Raw genomic sequence first — 17,768 nt, 5'->3', positions numbered from 1 at the left:
AAAAAGTATTAATCATACTCGGGTTATTATAAATGTACCTACGTGGAACCAATATCAATATATGTGGATTAGAGTCTAAAATAGTACGTAAAACAAATATCGATCAGGGTCTAAAATAGTACGTGAAACAAATATCGATCAGGGTCTAAAATGGTACGTGGAACAAAGATCGAAACCGCAGAAAAACACGATATATTTTAAAAGTATCCAAAAATTTTCAGTAAAATAAACATAAAATATAAAAACCAATAAATTAAAGCCCGTCGGCAAATTTTTTGATAAATCTGATTAAATCCTGATGCGAATACTAAAAAAGTATACATATGTAGTTATTCAGTAAAATTCGAAGCAGATATCACATATACGTACCAGGGACGATGATTTTTTGTTGTGATAAAATTTATAAAATATGTTTGTAATAAACTAGTATTTTGATTTTGTTTATTGGTGATATTTTGTTGGTTAATTAGCTTAATAAAGCAAAAAATATGAAAAAAAAACTAAATTAACAAAAAACTAGCTGTAAGTAAGAATCAAGATGCTGAAGTCGTGGTCAATAAAGGGGAAAATAGGCGAATTTTTTTGTTGAAAAAAATCGAGAGTATGAACAAATTCTTTTGAAAAAGGTGAAATAAAATGAAAAATGGTAGTAATTACTACCCTGATGGTAATTACCCCTTTGTTGATTATCTTGTAAAATAGCATGAATTTTCGCTATTTTTTTCATTTCTGGTATTAACTCGCAATTCAGCTTCATATAATCTTTAGCATAAAAATCAGTCGAAACTAAGAATTCCACCGTGTTGCATTAGGTAACGGAATTTTACGTGGTGATGCAATTCCATGTTCTTTTAAGTGAACTGTGTACGTCTTCGTGTAGGAGCATTAACAAAAACGTTCTTTATATCTTGCAGAAAGCTTTTTAGATGTTAAATTGGGAAAAGTCTCGCTGAAAAAAAAATTTTTTTATTAGTAAAGACAGGTAAGATTCAAAGATTAAGATTATCATAAACTATACCCGATTTATGCGCACAATATGGCGCATGTATAACTGAGCATAACACTTTTCATATAAGCCGCAGAATTAGCGTATAATTTTAACTTTACCGAATATTTCCGAGTTCTTTAAATTTTGCTAAGTGTCCCAACCTTTTTGAAAAATCCGAAGGCATCCGGTTTATTCATATCTAATCCGGATTTAAAAATAAATCCGGTTTGAAACTCTAGGTGCGAAGGATTTCGAGCGTAATATTTCGCAACGATTACGGTACGTAAATTTTCGAAGGATTTCGAGCGTAATATTTTGTAATGATTCCGGTACGTAAATTTTCGAAGGATTTCGAGCGTAATATTTCGCAACGATTACGGTACGTAAATTTTCGAAGGATTTCGAGCGTAATATTTCGTAACGATTACGGTACGTAAATTTTCGAAGGATTTTGAGCGTAATATTCCGCAACGATTACGGTACGTAAAATTTGCAAAAGTATATGCTATAATATTCCAGAAGTTTACGATACCCGTAAACTTACGTATGTTTACTCCGTAAATTTACGGACATCGTAACTTACGTAATATTATGCCCGATTAAATTTGCTGATGACTACTTCGAACAATAGCAAGAAAAGTTCGTGCAATGGTAGATCAAGTAGTAGAATATAAGGATTTTAATATACCGTATCTATTATTCACAGTAAAATACGTTATAAACGTATGATTTAATATACCGTATCTATAGCAGAAATGAATGATACGTTATAGACGTATGAATTTAATATACCGTATCCATATTTTGCGAATAGTATACAAAATACCGATATACAGTAGAAAGATATTTATACAATATACGTTACAAATGTATGAAATTAAAATACCGTATCATACAGTCTATTCACCGTATACTTTGTTACATTTTTTATTATTGGCATTTTGCGAACAGTATACATAATACTGATGTGCAGTATATAAAATTGCGAACAGTATCAAAGATGCGAATATACAGTATATAAACAGTGTGCATATTTTTTATAGGGCTTAATATCCGCCCAATCGGATAATGCAAAATTGATGAATGCATTACCTTTAGTTCAATCTCGATTAACAACTGGAAGTTTGGCAGCTTATGATGGGTTTGATTTTAATGAACTTTACCATTTTATGCAAAATTTTCATCAAAATATCGATAACACGATTACTACTGGTAGCGAAGAATTTCCGGGAGAGATGCTTACTCCAAGAAATCGAGTATCGTTACCAAATGCCACATATGAACTATTGGTGAAATATTATAATGATATATACGATTGGAATTTTACATCAATTGCTGATTTAGCTTCAAGTGATTTATCGTCAGGAGATTCCAATCAATCAATCGTTGTATTGCCAATCATAATCCAGTTTGGTCATATTCAGATTGCTGCCGAAATTTTTGGGTCAAAAAGTGCACCCCGATATCAAAGAAGTTCATATATTCTAGCCAAATTTATACAGGACGATGAGTCTATAGATATTTACCCTGGTCATGTTCAGTATTATTTCAAGCATACAGTTCAGCTGTCAATCGGTCCTAAGACGCATCGGCTCGCTTTTGTCAACTGGTATTTATGGGCACCAAATGAGAAAATAAGGTTTCATTGCAGAATCGGCAATTGGAATGATAAAAGTTGCAACGTTGAATTGTGAAAATATGATTTCCACGAATTATCTAGAGATGCCATCATGCCGATTCATAACATATACAGTCGATTCTTACCTAGCAAATTTACAGTTGGCACACGAAATCCAACTACTTATATGGCAGTCATACCAATTAATAGACAATTTCATTTGTAATAAAACAGAGTTCATTTACGTTTAAAATAAGTTATCTGATAAATAAATTTATAATTTACTAACAATCGGATTACAATTTGTTTTAAATTTATATATTACTAACAATCGGTCACTATTTGTTTTAAAGAGAGCAATCGGTAAATTAAACTAAACGATAGTTATCAATCGGTAAATTTAAACTAAAAGATAGTTATCAATCGGGTATTAATCTGATTGATATCTGATCGAAGTGTACACCAATTTCTAACTATTGAATAAATCAGGTGACTGATCAAAAAAAAGTTACCAATCGGGTAGATACCCAATTGGTCAGCGTTTTACCTGTGCCGTGTAAACACATTTTTCACGAACACATGTATGGCAATAAATTGTTGACTTCTGACGTATGGCAAATATTTCGTGAAATTTTTGAAGAAAGCGGATTTGAAGTGTATGAAAGTCAAGAGTCGTTTATAGAATATGTTCAAACAGAGCAACAGAAAAGAGCTGAAGATCGAAGAATTGCTGTGGGTGAATTAACTGAAAGAATGTGTGACAGGTATTGGCATGTTAAAGAAACAGGCGATGCCGAGAGGACACAATCTTTCATTTCTATATTAGAAGCTACTGTAAATCCGATTATCTCACGTTTTGATGATAATTCAAATGAAAAAACGTAGAATTATATATTAAAATTTAGTATTCGGGTTATATTAAAATTGTATAGGCTTGGCCTCGATTAAAATTATTTTAAATTTTAATATGTAAATATTAAAAAAAGAAAATTATCATTTATCGCGTATGCGATTCATCGCTAGTATCCATTTGTCATGTGATATGTCACGTGATATGAAGTAATAATTATTAAATCTCTTCTTACGCTTTCTTTTTATCCTTAAACTTTTTTTATACTTTCCACGAAACTTTTTTATCCTTCTTACGAAACTTTTTTTCCCTCCTTTAGCATTTTAACTGACACAAGTATTTATAAAGTTATTTCATTCATTTTTACTCTTTTTATCTAACTATTCCTTATAAAAACACTGATATTTTTACTCATAATTTACTACCTTAATTACAATAACACCACTTCTAATATGAATGTAAATGAATGAGCTTATACTGATGTTACTGACAGTACTGGTGTTACTGATGAATCATCAAACTTATTAGCAGCTGCAGGTATTTTTGCTATGAAATATGTTGTTTTGAATTCATGTTAGGATTAGGGTTAGGGTCAATGTTAGATTAGGCAATTTGCAAAATTTTTTGAATAAAAAAATGCAAAGAAAAAACAGAATTTGAACAAGCGACGTCATTCAGCCAACTTCTGTGAACTACTGGATGTCTATGTTCGCGTTCCTCCTATTTATACTTGCGACAAATCAATGAAACTTATAATTTTGAATCTTTTCCAAATAAAACCCAAAGTCCATACATGTGGACTTTATTGCCAAGCACCAAAAATCGTATGATTTCTAAAGGTGGCATGCCATTCATTGTATGAAGAAATACACATGCAAAAGTTAATTAAACTTCCGAAACATTATGAAACGCAAAGCCGAGCCTAAACCTATCAAAGGAGTAAACGCTGAATATTACGTCAGAAAGTTCCATGTGGAAACTATTAACTTAACTTGGAAGTATTAAAAATACTTTGAAACTTAAACCCCTTAAACTTTATTGTAGAATGAAACTTGGCGTCGCTTGTAGCATGACACGCGGTTTCACTTAATTTTAATTAATTAATACAAAAAAGTGAAAATGGTTGGATCAACTGGAGTCTCAGCAAATCCAAATTTATAACGGCTAAATATTTATCTGAAACCGGTGTAATATTTATCCGAAATTACGTGAAACTGCGGCAAAGCTGCAGTTTTAGCTGCGTCTAAACTGCACCATGCATAAGGTTGCTTGCCGAAACCTAGGGTTTAGGCAAGATGGCGTTTCGCCGAAAAGCGAAATTCTGCCGAAACTATATTAAAGTTATATTAAAAAACTGGCGAAACTTTGGAGAAAGGTGAAACTGCCGAAACTTATTATAAATGCCGAAACTGCCGAAACTCTGCCGAAACTATAATAAATCTATAGTAAAATTTTGACGAAACTAATCGTAGGATTTTGAAGAGGTTTAGACAAGCAACCTTAGCCATGCAGATCGTTTGCGTTAACTTCAACTGATTGTCTCACCCCAGGTGGGGAGAGATTATTTGACAATTGTCACGTGATTTGAGTAACCTAACGTAAAACAGCCAGCCACGTGCAAAAAGTTACGTGACTGGCCTTTTACGTAATACAACCCCATACTGCGCCACAATTTTTTCGGATCGGTTAGGGTTAGCAAATACTGCGCCCTCGGCTAAATTTTTATCCCTTTGCTTGATTACGTGATCACGCAGATAAACTTTTGATTGGCTAAACTTAGGGTTAGAGCACGTGACAGAAGCGGAAAAACTTTTGATTGGTCAAACCACTTAGGGTTGAAAGCCTACGTGCTTAAGGTTTGATATTATTTCCTTTTGTGCGATATCCATTTCACAAAAAAATATTTTTTGTGATTTTTGCAAATTCAAAATTTTCTTTTTTTGGAATTTGTGTAACCATGACTCATAATTCCGGCCGGCACTATAAGTCAGCCCGAATTACTGTGTCTGACTGTGTCTGAAAAATTTTTAATAATTTAGAAAATAGCTGTAATAATAATACTCTTATTATCAGTCATCCATAACATTCCTATATGAAACTGATTTTTTCTTTTGCGTTGTCACGGAATCCTCTAGACTGAACAATAATCTGTTGTCACAAATTGTGACTATATCCAAAAATAATGCTTGGTTTTATTTCTCTTGTAACTTGAATAGTCATCTTTTATATGCATCACATTACTATACAATATCATCAATACTGGTACAAAACAGGGTATTTCAAGTTATGTATTTTAATTTATATGATAAGGCAATATGGTAACCAAATTACATTTTATTTCCATTAATTCATTTCTCATTTCCACATTCTTTACTTGATATTTCCATGTTCATTTTCCACTTTTATACTTAATTTTTATATTTTTTATTCCTTTTTTCTTTTTCCCTTTTTATATCACGACTATAATTACATCCAATTCACTGGACAAAATAATCCAAATCGGCCAAAATTTGGCCAGCTGATTTTAGGCTAAATTTTATTCTAAAGCTAGATGAACTTTAGCTGATTTTTTAGCTACAGTTCGCTGCCACTTGCCTAAAGTTCAGCTTAGAATTTTGACCAAAGTTTGGTTAGCATTCAAAATAACTTTTGCTCAAGTTTGAATGTAAATAATAATGCATTTCGTCCAAATTTCGAATTGCTGAATGTTGAAGGAATTTTGTTCTAATTTTAGCCAATTTTTAATTATTTAAATTCTGAATTTATATTTTATTCTTTTAAATGTAATTTAATTTACATCTATTACTAATTTATTACTATAGTATTTACTATCCGAATGCTATCTGAAAAATAAAGTCAACCTAAAAACCGATGATACTTACAATGATACCTACAAAATAGACAAAAAAAAAATAAAATTAAAAAAAACTTAAAAAAAAGTTTGAAATAAATTGCTTCAAAACTTACCAATTTATTTCAATCAAAAAATCCTACTGAAAAGTCGCCAATGTCTGAACTGATACCTTAAAACTTACCAATTCCAAGACCTAAAGCTAAAAGTATAATACCTACAAAAAGAAGAGAAAAATTTAAAAAAGAAAAAAAATATGTAAGTTTTAATTATTATCCATCCAAATCCAAAGAAAGGAAGCCAGTATCTTACTGGTCAGAATAGTCCATTTCGGCAAAATTTTAAATTGCCAAATGTTGGACGAAATTGACCTTAGCCAATCAGTACCAAAAAAATCGGCAATTAATTTTATAAACGATTTGCACTGTAACGCCTGCCACTTGTCGTCAACAAATCGATCAGTAAAATTAGCAACAAATCGGTAAAATCAAATTGACAATTGTTAATAAACCTAATAATTATTACCGATTTTTGTACATTTAGCTGATTTTAATTTTTATAATAACAATTTATTGATTAAATTTTATTAATTCGTTTTATTAAAAATTGCATATTAAATCATTATCTATCTATCATTTATATACACCATTTACCATCCACCATCTATCATCCACCCATAATCCTCACCTAACCTGATAAAAGTCCAAAGAAAACTACCAAAAAAAGGAGGAAATGGCCAATAACTCATTTTTTAAATAAAAAAATTGGGTTTGAAAGAAATTTACCCGATCTGATAAAATCTGAAGGGAAAACCTACAAAAAAAGTAAAGAAATGGTTGGTCAACCATTTCTTTTAATAAAAAAAATAAAGTTTCGAAAATTTTTCAAAATTTTACCTGGAATATCGTTATCCATACCGGAACTGATTTTCTATAAAAAAAATATAAAAAAATCGTTTTTTAGCTAAAAACGTTTTTTTTTAAGTAAGTTTCAAAAATCTATCAAAACATTACTTAGAGAAACGGTAGAACTGATTCCTTACAAATAAGGTTACTTGCCGAAACCTAGGGGTTTAGGCAAGATGGCGTTTCGCCGAAAAGCGAAATTTTGCTGAAACTATATTAAAGTTATATTAAAAAACTGGTGAAACTTTGGAGAAAGGCGAAACTGCCGAAACTTATTATAAATGCTGAAACTGCCAAAACTCTGCCAAAACTATAATAAATCTATAGTAAAATTTTGACGAAACTAATCGTAGGATTTTGAAGAGGTTTAGACAAGCAACCTTACTTACAAAAGAAAATAAAAAAAACATTAATATAACGTTTTTTTAATTTTTTTTTGAAACTAACCAATGGGATTTTGTATCCAAGTCAGAACCGTTTCCTTACAATAAAATAATAAAAAAAAATGTTAATAAATGTTTTTTTTTAAATAGTTTCGAATTCTTTTTCGAAACTAGAGCTCCGAATGGGTCAGGTTGGGTCAGGTAATTGACCTGACCTGATCCATTTCATTTTTTTTGGGTCGAGTTGAATGTTAACCTGATTATAAAAAGTTTTAACTTGACCCAACCCATGGGTTAGTATTTCAGATCAGGTCAGGTACACTACGGCCGATCTGTAAGTTAAAAATTATAATATATTATGCATATAAATAAGTAATAATTTGAATTATCATCAAAAATATAAATATAAGATTTAAAAATTAATTTTTACTTGTTGCAATTGGGTATACAATTGATTCATCTATCTGTCTTAGAATAGTATATTTGAAGTTTTTCATATTATCCTTTTTTTATAGCAGATCTTAATTCCGAAATTGAGCAATAATGGTCTTCATTATTTTTATCAAGAAGATTTTCTAAATGATTAAGTAAAATATTATATATTGGAATGGAAGATGAAAGTGTAATAAATTTTGACTTTGACATTTCTTCAGTTGCTTTATAAAAAACCTAAATTTTAAATTAAAAATAAATAAAAAGAACCAATTGCAATAAAATTTAATAAAAAACCATTATCGCAAATACACAACATAATTCTTTTAATGTTTGCCATTCATTTAAGGAAATTGAAAATCCTTCCAATTCGGGTTCAATTCTAATTGTTTCGTCAAGAGGCTATAAAATTAAATAAAATTTAATAATTTATTACTATTTTATTAGTATTTATTAATGATTAAAAATTTTACTTATTTTTTGAAGTTGAAGAGCACATTCTATCATTAAATACGTAGAATTCCAGCGAGTCTTAACGTCCAATATAAGATTTAAATCTCTAACAGTTGGATAAAGATCACATTGGCGTGAAAATCTGTCTTGACGCTGTGGTGAAGCCCGAATTTTAACTATAAGTTTTCTCAACAATAATTATTTTATATTAGTTAGATTTTTTATATAAATTATTTTTAATCATAATTTAATTTACCTTAGGGATTATGTCATTTGTTTTGTTATTTTTTTCTAAAAGTTCTTCTAAAATTATATTCTCATCTTGTGCTTCTCCAACTCTAATATGTTTTAATATCTCCTGAACTGTAAGGTTCATGATATGCGCAATACACCTAACATGATTTTCTTTATGGTGAAAAGCAATATGATTTTCAACACAAGTTTGTTCAAGTGATTTTAAAAAAGTATTATTATTGGCCACATTATTATCTGCTGCAATTGCAAGAATCTAATGATAAATAGATTTATTATGTTTACTGACTTTTATTAATATATAATTAATTTGTTTACAAAGTACAAACCTTAGTTAATATTTTTTTTTCCTTAAGGCATGTTACGAACATATTTGCCATATTTTCACCCAAATGAGAACCTGAAAGATTTACAAAATCGACAAGAATATCTTTAATATTCCAATCAGCGTCAATATAATGACCTGTTATGCCGAGAAATCCAATGACATTTGGTGAAGTCCATATGTCCAAAGCAAAGCTTATCTTTCCTGGAGTATTCTTTAATTAAAAATAGGTTAATTTTATTAAAAATATTAATTTTAACTTTAAACATAAATTATTTACTAACCTGTAATATATTTTGTATATTAATATGGTAACTTTTATACAGTTTTAAGATATTACTTTTGATAGTATCCGCCATTGAAATTTGTGCTTCTGCATTACAAATTTGTATTACATAGCGAAATTCAGGTAATTTAACAACTGTAAATGGCTGATCATCTGTAGCAATCCATTCAACAAGCTTTGCACGAAAAAGTTCATTAGAAAATTTCTATAAATAAATTTATAATTTATTAAATTAATATCTTGTTTTTAGTAAAATTGAAAAATTTTTTTTCTAACATAATTCTTAAAAAAATTATAAAAAATTTATACTCACAATTTTTACATTATTGGCAGACTGTAAAAAATTCTTTATAATTTCTGCTTATTACGCAATAGAAGGATTAACTTTATTTGGATGTAATTTATTAAGATGACAGAGTAAGTTTCCTGTTGAACCACTGTCCATATTATATTTACCATTTCTATCAAATTATCAAATTTAAAAATATTTTTTTCAGTGATTTTGACTTTATTTTGTATATCTCATATTTTAAAAACTTTATTCATTTCTTACCTACAATATCGACATTTTGCCCATGAAGTACCTTTATTATCTACAAATCTGTCAAAATGTTTCCATACTACGCTTCCTTTTTCATCCTTTTCGTCTAATGTACTTAAGGCACTTGAAGTATCATCTTTATTTTCAAGCTGAGACCCTCCTTTTTGATGGTTTTCTAATCCGATTTTCTTATTATCAAGTATTTCTTCAGGCTCTTCCTTTTCATCCGTAATATTAATATAATGAGTTCATTTTGAACGATGATTAAATTCAAATTCTTCATTATTGTTTTTTTGAAACATTTTATTTTCATATGGTATTAAAATAGAAAAGAGATTTTGGATCTGATAATCCATCTTATTATATATATTTGGTAAAATATAGCAGATCACGGTAAAAACTCCTTTTTTTTATAATTTAAATAATAATTAAATAACGAAAAACAATTTTTAATTTTAATATAAATTATCAAAAGATGTAAAGGCAGTAAAGCCAATTTTTTTTTTTATATTTTCTAATGGACCTGAAATTTTATTTTTTAAGAAAACTTTTCAATTGGCTAACTGAAATGATTTATCAGATTATACTAATTGAATTTTATTAACGTAATTGATTTATACTGGCGTAATTATTTATACTAACGTATCTGACGCAATTTACTAATACACACTTTATTATTGATTCTTTATTTAAAATTTAAGTTAAATTTTACAACTTTAATTAATGTATTATATTACAATATATTCAAATATTTAATGTTGAAGATCTATATTTATTCAAATTTCCAGTTTCACAAGCTCTATCCAAAATTTACAAATGAAAAGATAAAGAACGTTAGTAAACGTTCTTATATATAAAAAGAACAATATCCTGCTTCCTCTCCCTTTATTACACCCACAAATTGCAGTCCAAAATCTACAAGAAAAAGTTAAAGAACATTAGTAACTGAAACGTTTTTATATATTAAAAACAATAATCCCGCTCCCACCCCTCCCACTCTCTTTAAAACCTTACCTAATATCTCGTCTTTAATTCCAAGTTCTAGTCCAAAACTTATAAAAAAAAGTTAAAGAACGTTAATAAACGTTCTTATATATAAAAAAGAAATATATCCCGCCTTTAAAGCCATACCTACTGAGTTGCAGTCCGAAATCTAAAAAAAAAAAGTTATTAAAGAATGTTAGTAAACGCTTTTCATAAAAAAATTAAAAAGGTAAAATATTTTTACCGAAAAAAAAATAAATTTAAAAATTATTTCAAAATTAAATAATTTCGGTTTAAATAACCGAAAAAAAGTTTATTTTAAAAAAAGAAAATAAATAAAATTTAAATAATTTCGGTTTAAATAACCGATAAAAAAATATTTTTTTTTAAATTTAAAAAAATAAAATTATTTTTACCGAAGAAAAATAAAATGAGATTGATAAAATTTATCGATCTCCATATTCAGTTTTTTAAAAATCATATGATCAGCCATAATTTCAATTGTGTCACTGTAATTAATATGACAGGATATAATACCGTAATTAATGAATCAATTACGCTGAGAAGTATATATCAGATTTCTATAAATAAAATTTATATAGTGACCCAAATTTGACTTGGGTTATTCAAATCATTAACCCGACCTGATGATATCTTACTAATGTACTGACCCAACCTGAAAATTATGGATCAACCTGATGGGTCACCTGACCTATCGGGTTAGATTCGGAGTTCTACTTACATGTATTTGCAATAAGCAATATGATCAGTAAAATTTACTGAGCTGCGCTCAGTAAATCCCACCAATCATATTGCTTATTGCAAATACAACAGTTACTCCTGAGTAACTATTAAATATGAAAAGTGGTAACTAGATTATATGAAAGTGGTAGTTAAATTATAGTAAAAGTGGTAGGTGGATTATATGGTAGTAATTAGGTTATATGATGTGGTAATTAGATTATATAAAAGTGGTAGTAATTAGATTATATGGTGGCATTGAGCCAGAACTGGGATTTTCATACTACTAAAGTTTTTGATATATTTATTTAATAATTATATTAATCATTAATTTTTTATTTAGTTTTGTGAATATTTTTAATTCTAATTATAGGACCCCGGAAAATACTTATATATGTAAGGTACTAAGGTGCTTAGCCAACATAGAAAAATTTTATGATGTAAGAATTTTATAATGCTTAATTTTGAGAAAATTTTATACTATGTAAGATAATTAAATTGCATATTTTTGGTATTATTTTAAAATACTAAGAGTTTTTAGTTGCTTATTTTTCATATTTATAGAACTTTTTAAAATATTATATATTGAATTTATAATTAATTTTTATTTTATTTTCACTAACGGTGAGTGTTGATTTTGTACTACATTTCACAATTTTATATAAATACATAAACAAAAATTTTTTTTTGATGAAATTTCAGTTTTTTTTTTCAATGTTTTATTAATTATCTTTCAACATGTATAATATAGTAATTTTATATTAAAAATAATACACTGAGTTTAATAAAAATTAAAAAGATACTATTTATTTTGTTAAATAAAATTACTGTAAATATGTTTTACTTTAAAATATAATTTCACTACTCACCACTTTGGTTATATCAAATTGTCTTTTATGCTTAAGTAAGGTTGTTCAGCAAGTTAAATCTACTTGTATTTTAATTCTCATAAGGCTAAGTATGATATTTATATAGAAAAGCATATTTTTATAACGGTAATAACTTTTAAATTTTTCACTTTTTCGTCTACAACTTCAGAGCGTAATTTCACCACTTCAGTCAAATGAAATCGACTTTCTAAATTAATTGAAAGTTGTTCAGCAAGGTCGAAACTACTTATATATTAATTTTCATGAGTGTGGGTATAATACTTATGGAGAAAAGTGCATTTTTCATACCGGTACTAACTTCCGAATTTTTCAATTCTCCGTTTACAACTTCAGAGCGTAATTACACCACTTTAGCCAAATGAAATCGACTTTCTAAATTAATTGAAAAATGTTCAGCATGGTCGAAACTACTTACATATTAATTTTTATGGGTGTAAGTATAATACTTATGGAGAAATTTACATTTTTTGTAATAGTATTAATTTCGAATTTTTCTTTTACTGTTTATTAACTTTATTAATTGAATATTGTTAATCTACTTGTATATTATGTTTAGTTTAGCTTCACAACATATTTAAAATTGGATTTAATAAAATATATTAATTAATAAATATATTTTATAAATTATATGTGTTATAATAAAAATTTAATTAGGTTAGAAGATTAATTTGCTTATTTTTATATAATTTTTAAGGTTAGATATCAACAATGCTTAGCGATCATAGTAAAAACCTATGCTTAGAGCTACTAATAAAAAATATTTTTGGGACCTTACCTATATAAGTATTTTCCGGGTCCTCTAATTATGCCACTACCTCCTTAAATTCTAACATTTCCTCCACCTCAAAAGAAAAATCAGTAATATCACTTATATTTAAACGTCGCTATGTGGGAAATGTAGATGAATTTAAAACATATATTGCTTCACCAACTGTTTCTGGTGAAACTTTGGATCCTCTCAAATGGTAGCGAATTAATGAAACTCAATATCCACAACTTAGTAAGATGGCCCGTGATTATTTAGCTATATCTGCTACAAGTGTGCCATCAGAGCTGTGTTTTTCAATTTCGAAAAATTTAATTACAAACAATAGAAACCGTTTAATAGGAAAAACAGTAAAAATAAGTATGTGTTTGAAATCCTGGAATTATTTATTAAATAATGAATAAATAATTATTTATTTTTAAAATTATATTATTTTTTTTATTTTATTTTATTTTTTTCTTAGTATTATAAATATAAGTATCACGTTAATAAAGTAACTAATCTAATATCTATCTATATAACTAAAAAAGGTTAAGTGAAATATAATTAATGACTCACCCCATTCAACCGATTAACAAAGGTTCTAACCTTACATTTCATGTCTCAAGTGTCTAGGTTATATCCTTCATGGTCCGCCCATGGTTTTAACCCATGTCCGTGATATACTTTAACTTGTCATGCTGTGTCATAGAAACAAATCAATATATTATTATACTCACTTATAGTCATATACAGACATTTATGTCCGTGATATTTGTTGATGATGCTCCTTGTCAGATATGGCCATGATATTTGTTGTCAATTGCTCATGATGATACCCCTTGTCAGGTACGGACATTTATGTCTGTAATATTTGTTGATGATGCTCCTTGTCAGATACGACCATGATATTTGTTGTCAATTGCTTATAATGATACTACTTGTCAGGTACGGACATTTATGTCTGTGATATTTGTTAATGATGCTCCTTGTCATATACGACCATGATATTTATTGTCAATTGCTCATGATGATACTACTTGTCAGGTATGGACATTTATGTCCGTGATATTTATGATAACCTTTATCAAGCACAGATATTTATGTCCGTGATATTTATGATAACCTTTGTCAAGCACAGACATTTATGTCCATGATATTTATGATAACCTTTGTCAAGCACAGACATTTATGTCTGTGATATTTATGATAACCTTTGTCAAGCACAGATTTTTATGTCCATGATATTTGTGATAACCTTTGTCAAACACAGACATTATTTATGTCCATGATTTTTGATTTTTTGCACCTACTATCCAGTATTTTAATTATAAATAAGGCAATTTTATAATTTTTGACTGCATATTCATTTACCAATTTCATTAATAAATATTTTATATCACCTTATAACTATAATAAAAAAGGCAATTTTTTTTCAAGTTTACACATTAATTTGACCAGGTTTAAAATAATTTTGCACAGCAAAATTTGGCCAAAATTATTTGGCCATAATTATAAAATGGACATAAAGTCTGGTTTGCAAATTTGACCAGAATTATAAAAATGGACATTTATGTCCATTTTGTAAATTTGGCCAGCATTATGAACGTAAATATTTTAACTAATCATCCAGTGATCATAAATAAATAAATTATAGCTTGTTAACTTTATCTTATTAAAATATATTAAATGGTGGTAATGTGGCAATTTCATATTTCTATTAGGCCACACAAATTCAATTTTTTGGTTCACATAACATTGAAATTTAAAATCGACCTGGGACCAAGGTTTATTGTTTATTAGTAAAAAAAGTTTATATATATAATTGTGACATTTGATTGGTTGACTTTTAGAAGGGAGGAATTTATTTTCGCTCTAGAAGTTCTCAGCCGTATGATAATGTAGGGCTATTGATCGTGAAATGAAGTAAGTTTGATTTAAATTGGTGATTGGTTGTTGTACTTCGGATATTGTTTTAAAAAAAATTTTTTATTAAGAAGATATTTCTTTGTTTAGATTTGTTAAAAATTATGTTAGGATTATGTTAAAAAGTCAGGCAATTGGAAATCAAACAAAATAGGAGTTAGGTGATTATAATTTGATATTTGTAGATTTTTTTTTTAAAGTAGTTACTGTTAGAGCATTTAGCACGAAAAATGACACAAAAACTAGAAGGTAATTTTATTTTGTTATATTATATTATTAATATTTTTCTAAAATAAATTGTTTATTGTAATTATTATTTATTTTATAGACAAGTTTAATCGTTTATTTGGCTTTGATGGCTGCAAAAAAGGCGAAATTCGGTTGATGAAATTAATACTTGCAACCATATAGGTTTACTTACATACTTCGGAAAAATGTGAGAAGGGAAATTTTTCTTTGAATTGTGATGTGATATTACAAATATGTTAGGAAGTATATTCCCGTTAGTTCACTAATAGCAATTTAGAAAAATTTAATAATTTTAGATTTACTAGCTAGTGTCAATTATTTGTAGTAGTATATTTGATTATTTTATTAAAGTATCATAAAAGAAATCAGAGCTTTAATTGCTGATCTGCATGTGATTGATAGAATTTATATAGTAAAATGCGGTGTTATGTTAATTAATAAAAAAAATGCCGTTTGAAATCTCTGTTTTCCCAAGAAACAATAACGTCAAATACATACATAACTCCCAAAAAACTTGTTGCAACTGGCGCTATTATATCAGAACTTCATTATTATGTCCATATTTATATGACTTGTTTATTATTTTTTAAAAAAAAATTCAAGATAACTATTCCCATTTTGAGATTATGCTAAAACTTAATAAAAGTCCTTTTATTATTCATATATTTCATTATATTCATATTTTTTACAAACTGGACATATTTGTAAAAGAAAAAGAGATATAAAAGTGCGTAGTGTTATTAAAAATGTAATAGTTGACATAAATAATAATCAAAAAAAGTTTTATAAGCGTCAAAGAAAAGTTAAAGAGCTAGAAATCATTTATACCATAGAAGTAAAATACTAGTAAATACTATGAAATCTCCATTTCCCACATATAAAACTTTATAAATTGCAAAGAAAAAAAACTTTTTATAAAAAAATTTTTTTTTCTAAGATCTTAAACGTATATTGCAGGTGTTAAATTACGTAATTGTATAACAATATGGTTGCATTTTATTTGATATAAAAACATGATCGATATGGCTTATATATAAATGTTGCGCCGCATTTTATTATATAAATTCTATCAATCACATGCAAATCGGCAATTCAATTTTTAAGAATATATGTAAAATTTGATTTTATTAAAATAATAAATATTACGCATATAACCAATTATTATTTGATGATTTACTGATGCTTTTTAATAGATTAATAACGGATCAGAATTTTATTTGCCAATAATCGGAATACTGATTTGTTGTCAATTATTTACTAATTGTAAAATATAGTAATTTAAGAATTATCAATATTTAATAGGATAAAATATATATAAGTATTGGTATACTGATTATTCAATGATAAAAAAAATAAGAGTTGGCTCGAATCAAAATCCAAAATTGATTGGTCCTAATTTTTAACTGCTCTCAATTTACTGATTAACCGTAATTTGACTTTGTGATTTTTTATCGAAAATATCGAGAAATGTTTGGCAAATCAGTTCGGTAAATTTATCAATTTATCGAAATTCTTCATCATTTGACCTGTGATTTTTTATCAAAAAATATCACGAAATGTTTGGCAAATCAGTTCAGTAAATTTATCAAATTTATCAAAATGATTAGTAAAATTTACCGAAGTGATCAGTAAAATTTACCAAAACTGATACCGAAAATATCAGTTTGGTAAATTAGTTCGGTAAATCGCAAAACTGATACTGAAACCAAAATTACTGAAACTGATTGGTAAATTTACCAAAAGGTTCAATTCAGTAAATCAGAATACCGAAACCGTTCTGATACTGAAACTGATCGGTTCAGTTTGATAATTACCAAAACTGATCAGTTTGGTTTAGTAATTACTGAAACTAATCAGAGCCCTATACGCCGCAAAATAAAGGAAAGTAAAGATGTCTTGATATATTTGCTTGATTAGAGACATTCGTAACCAGTATCAAATCAGAAAATATTTTTGGATTCATAACTTTATATAGAAATATTTTTATGTAATTTTTGGGTAATGTTGATGTCCAGCTTGCGCTTTATAAGATTTCAATTTTTAAATTACTGGTAATTTATGTGAGGAATATCATTAACCCTAAATTACGTTCACAAGCTACATTTGGCGCAATTACTAACCTTCATATAAAAAAGAAAACTTCATTTATAATCAGACTTTTATTAACCAGTACTATCTGTCACAATATTCAAATAAAATAAATAAAATGTAATTCATAATTTTAAAGTTTAAAAAACTATAACCAAATTCTAATCATCAGCTGGAACAAAAAAGAAATATGACCACATTAAATCTAATTATTTATTAACTACTAATGTTTCTAATATTTTGACTTTTAAAATAATCTTT

Source organism: Rhizophagus irregularis, chromosome 7, assembly GCF_026210795.1.
Source record: "Rhizophagus irregularis chromosome 7, complete sequence".
Classification (NCBI taxonomy): domain Eukaryota; kingdom Fungi; phylum Glomeromycota; class Glomeromycetes; order Glomerales; family Glomeraceae; genus Rhizophagus; species Rhizophagus irregularis.
The sequence above is the reverse complement of the archived record's forward strand: the minus strand, read 5'-3'. Positions refer to the sequence as shown.